The sequence below is a fragment of the Budorcas taxicolor genome, chromosome 19, assembly GCF_023091745.1.
Source record: "Budorcas taxicolor isolate Tak-1 chromosome 19, Takin1.1, whole genome shotgun sequence".
In the NCBI taxonomy this organism is placed as follows: Eukaryota; Metazoa; Chordata; class Mammalia; order Artiodactyla; family Bovidae; genus Budorcas; species Budorcas taxicolor.
This window is the reverse complement of record NC_068928.1, coordinates 36681853-36694640: the sequence shown is the minus strand read 5'-3', so window position 1 is coordinate 36694640 and position 12788 is coordinate 36681853. Positions and strand designations below refer to the sequence as shown.

The following is a 12788-nucleotide window of genomic DNA, read 5'->3' as shown; positions in this document are numbered from 1 at the left end:
ATCTAAACGTGGACAAGGCATGATTAGAAGATTTAAAGTAGCAAGAGTCAGGTCAAATTTATCTAGTGGATATTTACCGAACACCAACTGTGTTTAATGTTTTGGTTTCTCAGTTAATTAGAATGCACACTTTTAGGCCTAGTGGACAAGCAAAATTGAGTGATAAGGACTAGAAGGAACAGGAACACTTTCACCCTGTTCTGTGGGTAGAAAGACAAATCAGTACAACCATTTTGGAAATCAGTTTATTCTTACGCCACCTGGGAAACCCCTAACTAAACTAAAGATCCAACAATTCCACCCCCAAATATGGCCCAGAGAAAGTCCTGCACATGTCCATCAGCACATATAAATGAGAACATTCACAGCAGCAATGGTACTAACAACTAAAAATATCAACAGAACAGATACACAAATTGTGATACATTCATGACAGGAATATATATACACGGCAATTAAATTACAGTTCTACGTAACAACACAGATGAACTTTACAAAACATATAGTTAGGTTCTGAAAGAAGACATAAAAGAACACATGTAATGTTATCCCATTTAATTACATAAAGTTCAAAAACAGACAAAACTAAGTTATACTGGTCTGCAATGAATCCTACGTGGTGAAATCACAAAGAAGAATCTACTACCACAAATGTCAGGTCAGTGACACCTCTGAGCAGTGATAGGGGCTATGATCGAAAAGGGGCTATGATCTAGAACACAACAAGCTTCTTCTAGGTGCTAGCAACGGTATTTATAGGTATAAACGGTGGTTATACAAGGCATTAACATAAAATAGAGTATATATGGTATGTATATATCTCCTCCAATGTCTAAGGGTGAATACAGTGTCTTCCACAGAATACATCCTTGACTTTTTTTGCAAGGCAATTCAGGATAAGAACTTAGTAATAAAGCAGGGCCACTCAGGAATGAATATCTATAGACAGGCTTTCCTAGTATACTTCCTTTCTCTGAATTTAAATGTAATACTTAAGATCTGTATTTCTGGGAAATTTTCAGTACTGACACAAATGTTTAAATCTTTGTACGACTGCTCACCAGGAGCCATTAGTTAATACCCGAATTATAAGAAACAAAAACTTTTGAACGTAAGTATTTTTTGCCATTATCTTTTTAGTTTAATCATGGATGAAACCTCCAATGATTTCCATCTCACTCTGAGTAAAAGCCAAAGTCTTAAAAATAACTGAAAAGGCCCTGCACAATCTGGACCTCATCACCTCTCTCGCCTCATCTCCAATTATGCTCTCTGGAGCTCTCTGTGTTCCAGCCACATTGCTCTTCTCTGCTGCTGTTTCTCAGACAGAATAACGCTCGTTCCTGCCTTAGGGCTTTGTACTTGCCCTTTATCCTACCTGGATAACTCTTTCCCCAGATATTCTCTTGGCACACAACCTCACCATTGTGGGGCTTTCCCTAATAATCACCAGCTCTGTGAGGCCTTCCCTGACACCTTTAAACATGTCATCCCCAGCCCCCACAGCCACAGTCTTATTTTTCCTTCATTTTTTTCTACAGCACGTAAGGTCATCTACCATACTTTACCTGAGATGTGAGACGGTAGATGTCTGTTTTGTTGCTATACCCAGACAGTGGAAACAGTCTGGCACATGGAAAATCAGAAATAAATACTTATTTAATAAATGATTGAATTAATCTGCTCTTTAGATTTCTATCCTTGAAAGATTAGACAGTAACATTATACATTTGAAAAAAAGGTTTCCCCTCTCTAGAAATCAAATTTATTAACCAAGTTTTACTAAAAAGATTTAGATTTCTACTCTTATCACTACTGACTTATAGGTAAATAAAAAGTCGGATATGAACTAAATTGTATCTTCCCCTAAAACAAATGTGCATTGCATGTTTTAATGATGACAATGCTGGGAAACCCCACAGCTCTCCTGTACTGCTGGTGCAGAACTAAGTCGCCGTAACCACTAAGGGAGCTACTAAGACTGAGGGACTGTTCCCTTTAGTTATACTTTCTATTATTTTAAAGTTTGTTGTTTTTTTATAGTGACCATATTTTCATAAAATCAAGAAAAAGATGTTTTAAGTAAGAATTATGCAAACAAAATATAATTCAAGAAGAAGATTCTTTATATTCTGATGCCTACAGAAACAGTCAAGTCTTTTATTATGGATCCAGATGAAATATCCCAATACGGTAACTATGGTTCCAAGAGCAAATTATTTTTGACTTTAGGAACTAAAACTTTTTATAGCAGAGTTTCTAGAGCGGAAGGAAAAACAAAACTTCATGGTGCTGGTGTTCCACATAAGAACATATTTTTATTCTAAAGAAAGATTTAAAATAGACGCATTTCTCTGCAGCATAAAACATAGGACTAATGTGATAAAGAGCAGGTAAGGAACTCCATTCAAACTTGGTGATTACAAGATAAGGAAGGATAATTCACTGAACAAAATTGCCTACTGGGTGATCAGACAGATACTTCTGAACATACAGATAGAGGTTATACTTTCAGTGGAACACTTCACCTACAATAAAGTCAGAACAAGCCTAGATCCAAAGGTTACTTTCCAACCACAATAACTTGTGACTTGAACTATTTCTTAAGGATATAAACAAATCTGGAAGAAAATACACACAGCCACCTGATATTCTAGTTATATTTATTACTAACATTTCCATTTTAAGGTCTTATCAACTGCTTTTAAACATACTTAGCACATAAATTCTTAAAGATATATATTGTGTCTTAAAAACATAAAGTTGATATATTCAAGAAAGGAAGTCCTACTAAAACACTTCAGCAGGTGGTAGGGGTTGCGGTGGGGCGGGGGGGCGGAATATTATTAGAGAAGAGAACCGGTTTTCCTTTATAACACTTTAGCATTCCAAGTGCTCAAAGCTCTGAATGGGAATCCAGCTTTTAAAGGGGGTAAGAAACATGCAACATAAAAATTAAAAATACACCCAACCTCACAATAACGACTAAAGTATAGTGGATTAATGGAGAAGGAACTGGCAACCCACTCCAGTACTCTTGCCTGGGAGATTCCACGGACAGAAGAGTCCTGCAGGCTACAGGCCATGTGGACACCACTGTGGGAGCACACAACCACACAGCAGATTAAAGATTCCAGAAAAAGATGCAAGTGACACACTATAGTCACTGAATCATATGATCCCTAAACAAAATTTACCTGTAACAGTTCTAAGGTAAAGGCTTACACTTTTAAAATGTTTACTTTGGCTAAGAATGCTATAAGAAACTCTTTTGTAAGTATCAGCTACATTTGGATCATGCTGAATTTATAAGACAACACAAGAATTGCATGAACTGGATTGGAGATCATTAACCACCAGCCCTACATTTAACGGGTGAGACGTATTCTACTAGTTCTACATTTAATGTGTGAGACATATTCTAGGAGTTAAAAAGTAATAAAACACATAATGTCTGAGAAAGGGAAAAGATGAGTAGTCACTGATGTATATGAAAATCAGCTACTGGATATGAAACAATAAAAATACAGAACATTAAATGCAAAGGTTGCCATATTTATCCGAGTCCAGAGAGAATCCACAGGAAAAGAACATTTCAGAGCCTCTGGTCTTAGTAAAAGAAAACTGGCAAAATGGGAGAATTAAAATAAGATATTTTGGATAAAAATCAAACCAAAAAAGCAATAACAAGGAACGAGGAGGAAAAAACTGTATGAGGTGGTTGTTCAATGAAGTTTTGTCTGTAATGGCAAAAAGAAAAATGGAAACGATTTAAATATCCATCATGGAGGTTTGGGGATTTGGTAAACTGAAATATTCATACAGAAGGGTAAAAAGCTAAAACAAGGTACCTAGATCTCTGTGGATCCACGTGGATCTTGAAAAAATAGAATAAATAAAAAAAGTGACTGTGATAGAATTTATATGTTCACACAAACACCCTGTACTGGATGGATACGAAATTCATGGTCAGAGATTAGAGACTGTCTCTTGGGAGTGACGTGGGAAAAAGAAACTGAGAAAGTCAATCAGGAGGACTTCAACTGAAGGTGTCACAATCTCTCTACTTCTTGTTAGGCTTCCCAACCGCCCCCCCCCGCCACCCCCCAAAACAATAAATTCAGAGGGAGCTGTAGGTTAGAAAAGCTTTAAAAAAAAAATCAACATCACAGCAATATGTTAAATACACAATAACATAGTCTGAACCAAACCAAAAAAGCCAATGAATTCAGTCCAGTTCTTTTCAATAATAAAAAACTTAGCTCTTGGTTAAATACTGCCCCCAGTTAATGGGAACAGAGCACTAGGGTTACTTAAGCAGAGGGAGTAAAGGGACTGACTTTATACTTCAATAAGAATAACACACAGTAACCCAGGACATGCTCAGTCAGTTCTCACGTTTCCACAGAGCACCTTCTCCTTCCTCCTCCTCATCTACCTCTAACCTCCTGAAAACCTGTCCTCCATCTTTCCCTTTCACTCACTCTCCTCTAAGACCAACCCCTTCTTCAGTCACCTCAAAGAATAGTACCTGAATTCGAAGACAGATTTTTAAAAAGAAAACTTGAGCCTTCTGGAAAATGATTTAAATGCTTTTTCTTGAGCATGCCTTCAAATCTGTTTTTCCTCCCTCTTGCTTCACATTTTCCATTCCCCAACCTGTTTTTCCCCCCAGCTTTTCTCTTGCTGACCAACAGCTGCTTTCAACTGCCAGCAAGCCTCTGGCATGTTTACACTTCTCCTTTCTTAAGAAAAAGGTACTCCAAGTAAACCAAACAAAAGCCCACTCCATAGCCCAAAGAGCAAATAAAGGGGGAAATTTTCAAGTAAAAAATACTAACCACATTCTGCTGCCTTTCATTTTCATTATGGCAAGGAATAAAATTCTAACTACCAAATAAGAAAGCAAAACCAAACTTTCATTATATCATCCTCATCGCATTAATCTGGGGTTCTCTGTTTCACAAGTAATTTTGGTTAAGAATTACAAGGCCACATAGGATAGGTATATAGAGTTGAGTACTACTACAGTTTAATGGAAATCAAAACCTCAAGATTCACAGTCAAGATAAAGCCTGAACACTCCCACCACTACCTTCCTTGTCTTTTTTGTGGAGGAGGGGTATGCTAATCCTCTCTGTATCGCTGTATTGTTCAAATTTTAGTATTTGTGCTGCTAAAGCAAGAACTTCTTTGTCATCTTTAAAAGGACTTCTAAGGTCCTTTTGTGGTAAGTGCTTTCCTTACAAGCAGTAGTCAGTGCTTCACTGTCTTCAAAGTACTCTTACATTCATGATTTTCTTTGGGATTTTTTTTAACAGAACTGTGAGGCATGCAGGGCAAGTATTTTATAAATAAGGAAACAAACAAACAAAGACAGACAATACAAATAAGGAAACAGAAGTTAAGGGGTTTACAATCTATCATGGTTCAGTTCAGTTCAGTAGCTCAGTCGTGTCTGACTCTTTGCGACCCCATGGACTGCAAGATGCCAGGCCTTCCTGTCCATCACCAACTCCCGGAGTCCACCCAAACCCATGTCCATCAAGTGGATGATGCCATCCAACCATCTCATCCTCTGTCGTTCCCTTTTCCTCCTGCCCTCAATCTTTCCCAGCATCAGGGTCTTTTCAAATGAGTCAGCTCTCCATATCAGGTGGCCAAAGTATTGGAGTTTCAGCTTCAACATCAGTCCTTCCAATGAACATTCAGGACTGATCTCCTTTAGGATGGACTGGTTGGATTTCCTTGCAGTTCAAGGGACTCTCAAGAGTCTTCTCCAACACCACAGTTCAAAAGCATCAATTCTTCTGTACTCAGCTTTCTTTACAGTCCAACTCTCACATCCATACATGACTACTGGAAAAACCATAGCCTTGACTAGATGGACCTTTGTTGGCAAAGTAACGTTTCTGCTTTTCAATATGCTGTCTAGGTTGGTCATAACTTTCCTTCCAAGGAGTAAGCGCCTTTTAATTTCATGGCTGCAGTCACCATCTGCAGTGATTTTGGAGGCCAGGAAAATAAAGTCTGATACTGTTTCCACTGTTTCCCCATCTATCTGCCATGAAGTGATGGAACTGGATGCCATGATCTTAGTTTTCTGAATGTTGAGCTTTAAGCCAACGTTTTCACTCTCCTCTTTCACTTTCATCAAGAGGCTCTTTAGTTCTTCTTCACTTTCTGCCATAAGGGTGGTGTTATCTGCATATCTGAGATTATTGATATTTCTCCTGGCAATCTTGTTTCCAGCTGTGCTTCCTCGCGTTTCTCGTGATGTACTCTGCATAGAAGTTAAATAAGCAGGGTGACAGTATACAGCCTTGATGTACTCCTTTTCCTATTTGGAACCAGTCTGTTGTTCCATGTCCAGTTCCTGACCTGCACACAGGTTTCTCAAGAGGCAGGTCAGGTGGTCTGGTATGCCAGTCTCTTTCAGAATTTTCCACAGTTTATTGTGATCCACACAGTCAAAGATTTTGGCATAGTGAATAAAGCAGAAATAGATATTTTTCTGGAACTCTCTTGCTTTTTTGATGATCCAGCGGATGTTGGCAATTGGATCTCTGGTTCCTCTGCCTTTTCTAAAACCAGCTTGAAGATCTTGAAGTTCATGGTTCATGTATTGTTGAAGCCTTGCTTGGAGTATTTTGAGCATTACTTTACTAGCATGTGAGATGAGTACAACTGTGCGGTAGTTTGAGCATTCTTTGGCATTGCCTTTCTTTGGGACTGGAATGAAAACTGACCTTTTCCAGTTCTGTGGCCACTGCTGAGTTTTCCAAATTTGCTGGCATATTGAGTACAGCACTTTCACACCATCATCTTTCAGGATTTGAAATAGCTATCATGGTTACATGACTATTAAGAAAGCGGACTGAGTTCAGAACTCCAAGTCTTTCAGCTTCTAATCCAATACTTCAATTCCTGTGACCAGATGATTCTTAGATCAAGGATTATTCAACATGGAGGAAGTGGATAAACACCCCGATAGAAGATACCTAACTATATATCCTAACTTTCAATTCTGATTTCATTTTTAAGCAGTAACTCTGTTGAAAATTATGCTCTTTTGTTCTAACAAATTCTGAGCACCATTATTAATGACACCTGGGCAAACTGTTGATAGGCTCAGGCCTACTTTCAAGACTAGAACCTGGGGAAAAAAATCCGATGTCCTAATACTTTTTAATAACTTTCTATATTTTAGCACCTAATCATCGCTAATTTTTTAAAATGAAATCTCTACTGTTCTAATATGTCCGAGTTTTCTGAGTTTACCAAAAACAAACACACACTGTCTTTTCCAGAGGAGAGCTCTCTCCTTTGCCAGAAGCTTACAGAATTAAAAAGCACAATTTCTAACATTCCTTAATCATATTCATTTGAGAAGTCTAACATGACTAAAATACTAAATGGCACCGTCTTCTATCCAGTTGCTCAAGCCAAAACCCCTATCTTTCCATATCCCATCTATCAAGAAGTCTTGTCAGCTGTACTGCTTCCCTAATGTAATCTACATTAATCCATTTCAAAGTTCATCCATTTTTGCGCAGTTTTCTCTCAGTGGCACCAGTGTTACCTGGTTTCTAATTGATCTTCCAATCTATTCACCACAGAGCAGCCACAATGAACTTAAAAAAGTAAACCAGTGTCAACAATCCACCTTGTAATGCAGGGGACATTGGTTCAACCCCTGGTTGGGGAACTAAGATCTCACGTGCCGTGGAGCAGCCCAGAGCATGCACTACAACTAGAGTCCTTCCACGGCAACGAAGATCCTGATTGATGCAGCGAGGATCCCACATGCTGGGACCGACACAGCCAAAGAAATAAATACACATATTTTTTAAAGTAAATCAAATCATGTCACACTTCCATTTATCCACACTTAAAATAAAATTCTGTCTCATTTACCTGACCCTCAGTTCAGTTCAGTTCACTCAGTCGTGTTTGACTCTTTGCGACCCCATGGACCGCAGCACGCCAGGCCTCCCTGTCCATCACCAATTCCTGGAGTTTACTCAAACTCATGTCCAGTGAGTCAATGATGCCATTCAACCACCTCATCCTCCATCATCCCCTTTTTCCTTCTGCCTTCAATCTTTCCCAGCATCAGGGTCTTCTCCAATGAGTTAGCTCTTTGCATCAGGTGGCCAAAGTATTGGAGTTTCAGCTTGACCATCAGTCCTTCCAATGAATATTCAGGACTGATTTCCTTCAGGATGGACTGGTTGGATTTCCTTGCAGTCCAAGGGACTCTCAACAGTCTTCTCCAACATCACAGTTAAAAAGCATCAATTCTTAGATGCTGAGCTTTCTTTATAGTCCAACTCTCACATCTATACACGACTGCTGGAAAAACCACAGCTTTGACTAGATGGACCTTTGTTGGCAAAGTAACATCTCTGCTTTTTAATAGGCTGTCTAAGTTGGTCATAGCTTTTCTTCCAAGGAGCAAGCACCTTTTAATTTCATGGCTGCAGTCACCATCTGCAGTGATTTTGGAGCCCTATAGGGTCCTAATGGAGAAGGCAATGGCACCCCACTCCAGTATTCTTGTCTGGGAAATCCCATGGATGGAGGAGCCTGGTTGGCTGCAGTCCATGGGGTTGCTAAGAGTCAGACACGACTGAGCAACTTCACTTTCACTTTTTACTTTCCCGCATTGCAGAAGGAAATGGCAACCCACTCCAGTGTTCTTGCCTGGAGAATCCCAGGGACAGGGGAGCCTGGTGGGCTGCTGCCTATGGGGTCGCATAGAGTTGGACACGACTGAAGCGACTTAGTAGTAGTAGTAGTAGTAGTAGTATAGGGTCCTAATAGAAACTGGCCTATTATGCCAAAGTCATCACCTACCCCTTACTCCAAATACACTGGCCTTTCTATAAATAAGCCAAGTCTGTTTTCCATCTCAGGACCTTAGCACTATCTTCCCTCAGCTTGGAAGACACTTCTAGATATTCATATTGCTTACTTCTTGTTATTTACTTTTAGCTCAACAGTCATCTCTTTTTAAAAAGGCGTTCAGTGACCACAATCAAAGTAACAGCCCCATCCTCATTCGTCCATGGATTTGTTTTCTGTGAATTAATTCTCTACACTGTCTACAGTTTATATAGCCTGATCATCTTCTGAATGCACTTATAATACTGACATTCTGGTCCTGCAAATCTGAAACCAGAACCTAAACAGTGGGAGCTCGGGGAAGATAACACCCAGTTCAAAGTCAGAAGCAGTCCCCTTGTCTTTCTCTTGTTCACGTCCTAAAGACAATTAAACCTTTTTTCTTTTGGGTGTAAAAATGTTTAACAAAACCACCCTTGATCTTTGAAAATCATCTTATTGCGTCCACTTAGGCTTCTCTTTTTAAAAATGATAATATCAAGCCTGGATTCTATCTTGCCTAAAATAAATTATTAGTTTTTCTGACCACTAAGAAGGCTTCAAGTACACAGTTTATTTTCTACCAGTTAAGGAAAACAGCTGATCATAACAGGACTGACTGGGAGCTGAGATCTGTTTTTCCTGAAATGAGAAATTGGTTTACAAGTAGCAAAAGAAAAGGTACACATAAAAGCATTTTTGGAGATGTAGAAATAAATAATAACAAAAACTGTAACAAATCCCTTTTGAGTGATACTAAAAAACCAAGAAAAGTTGTAATACTACTTGATTCAAGGGAGCCTGAATACTCTTTGCTATCAGCCTGAATACTCTTTGAGGGCAAGGGACATGCACCCAGAGAATCCTGTATTGTGCCTGGCACACAGAAGGTGCTTCATAGACATCTGCTGCACAGAGGAATTAGGAAAATATTCTAGAGATAGAAAAGGATATAATGAATATCCAGTAAAATGACTGTTTTCCAGTCATACCTAATTCAACTGTTTAACTGTCAGGCTACCCAATTCCACAGGTCAGTTTGCGTTTACAACACAATTAAAGCGGCTACAGAAACTGGATTCCTCACCAAGGATGTGAGGTTACAAAGATAAATTTGCAACTCTTTGTCCCTGGCCCTCTATAACCTTTTCTTCCTTTCAATTCAACTGAACCTTAACTGATTAAAACTGCAGAGATATTTGACTCTGATCCTCAAGATGTAAAAAGACTCCTTGATTTCTTGAAAGCCCTTTCCTTTCAACCACCAAGTCATCTTAGCAGCCAAATCAAATTATTATCAAATAGAGATCCCATCTGGGAGAGATCTATGGATTATTTAACTTTTGGAAGACTGTTTTTCCCACCTATACAACTTGTCACATCAAAAATAGATTTTACTCGACATCCAGCAACTACCCTTAGCATTAATAAATGTGTTTCCTGGAGAAGAAAATGGCAACCCACTTCACCATTCTTGCCTGGGGAATCCCATGGAAAGAAGAGACTGGCGAGACATGAGTTAGTGAGAAAACATTATTTGAACTTAGTGACGAAACAAAAAACCATTGCTTGAACCCTAAAGTCAATCAACCATAAAAAATATTCATTGACTGCAGTTTGGATGTCCAGTCTCAAGCTAAACCACCAGTCTCAGCACTATCAATTTCTTTGCTTGGTTTGAATTAAGAGAAAATGTTTCTGGCCCTGCAGAGCCCGAAAAAGACTCAACTTACAGCTAAAAGAAGAACTCATATTTTAAAGAACTGAGACTTCATCTTCAATATATAAAATTCCTCCATTAAACAATTTCCCTATCATCTTTTTCAGTATACTTGATCTTTAAATAGCAAGCCACTTAGAAGACACAAAAAGTATTTCTCCATCTATTCACTCCTGAAAATTAGGTGGAGCAAAACCTCATAAAATCGTTTTAAAAATCTAGATAGTCAGCTAGTACTCAAATAAAAAAGAGAAGGTTTGAACTCATTTCAAATATTAAAAACTTACAGAACTCATAAATAAACTCTCTTTTAAGGATAAGTTACAAATGTAGGTAAAGAGTTAACACTACCACTTTACCTTTATTGCCAGAGGTAGTTACATTAAGATCTGTCTTACAAAGGTCAACATTTTGCTGTATCTTTCAAAATCAATTCTTCACAATGAGAAATGGACATCAGTTAAATAAACTGTCAGAATAAGAACAGAACATATCAATATATTCATAAGCTCCAGAAGTCCTTTAGGTCCGAATTCTAGCGTAGGTGTTGCTGATACTTTCCTAAATCTAAGTTTTCTTATACTTAAATTGAGGGCAACTATCCAAGGTTCTCTAAGGTCCCTGCCAGAGTTAGAGTTCTATGACCCTTTGGAAAAACTTAAAATTACATTTGCCTCTCTTCATGTATGCTTTTTAAAAACTAAAAGCAACATGTATTCAGTATAAATAATTTCAAAGTCATAGGAAGCTAAAATTGAACAGTAAGTTACCTTCCAGACACCCAAATCCTCTTCCTAAGCCTAAAGACACCAATGTTTTCTTTTGGATCCTCAGAAACAAGTAAAAAACACACAAAACCAAAAAAGAAAGCATGTGCCAGCAAACACACACACACATACTCTTTCTTTCTCCCTCTCTCCTTGGAAGCACACGTGTACCTTAATCTTTCCAAAGGTTGCAAAGAATCCCACTGTACCCCGATGTGTGGTTTCTGGGTTTTTGCTACTGCAATGTAGCACATAGGTGTATCTGAATATAAATGCAAGCAACCTCAAGTCTAAGCATTGTTTCTTTTGAGAGATAATGCCAAATTGCTCAATGAAATACTGTACCAGTATATACCCCCCACATGACTGACTGCTCAATTCTCCCACATCTTTGAGTACAAGGAAGCACAAAGAGTAGGTGAGACCCAAGTTCTATCTTAGATCAAAATTGGATTTAATACCATGTATGGTTAAATTCCGCCACATATAATCTAGCAACTTTCACCCAAAGATTGTTATCAGTACACTGAGAATCAACTTAGTTCCTTATCATTTTGCACTGGCAAAGAATCCCTATTAATTCAGTTGTTTATCCCTCAATTAAATGGGATAGTACATGATCTCAGAGTTGATAAAAGCGTTAACAGAGCACACAGAAATAACTCTTAGTGTATTTTTTAATTTTTTTTAAATTATTAAATAATTGGTACAATATCTAGCATGGAGTAGACACTCAATAAAGTATCTGTTAAGCTAATGAGTGTCATTCACTTTGAAACTATCGTCTTAGTTCAATAAGAAGTATTTACAAAGGACCATGTAAACATCCAATTTTCTTTCGATGGGCAGGGCTGTGTTCCCTCCCTGTTGTTTGACCTGAGACCAAGCTATGGTGGAGGTAACGAAGAAAAATGGCAACCTCCTTCAAAAGGTCCCAAGCACACACTGCCGCACTCAGTGCCCCGACCCTGCAGCAGGCCGCTGCTGATCCACGCCTCCGCCAGAGATGCCTGCACACTCACAGGAAAGTCTGGCTCAGTCTCTTGTGGGTCACTGCTCCTTTCTCCTGGGTCCTGGTGCACACAAGGTTTGTTTGTGCCCTCCAAGAGTCTGTTTGCCCAGTCCTGTGTAAGCTCTGTAATCAAATCCCACTGCCTCCAAAGTCAAATTCCCTGGGGATTCTCAGTCCCTTTGCCAGATCCCCAGGTTGGGAAATCTGTTTTGTGATCAAGACCATCCGCAAGAAAAAGAAATGCAAAAAGGCAAAATGGTCATTTGAGGAGGCCTTAACAAACAGCTGAGAAGAGTAGCTAAAGGCAAAGGAGAAAAGGAAAGATATAGCCATTTGAATGCAGAGTTCCAGAGACTAGCAAGGAGAGAGAAGAAAGCCCTCCTCAGTGATCACTGCAAAGAAA

At 38.8% G+C, this 12788-nt stretch overlaps 1 protein-coding gene across 4 annotated transcripts in view; it reads right to left on the bottom strand.

Annotated features, from left to right (window-relative positions):
* SPOP (speckle type BTB/POZ protein) overlaps positions 1–12788 on the bottom strand; it is an 83541-nt gene that overhangs the window by 39608 nt on the left and 31145 nt on the right. The gene's annotated exons all lie outside the window — the stretch shown is intronic.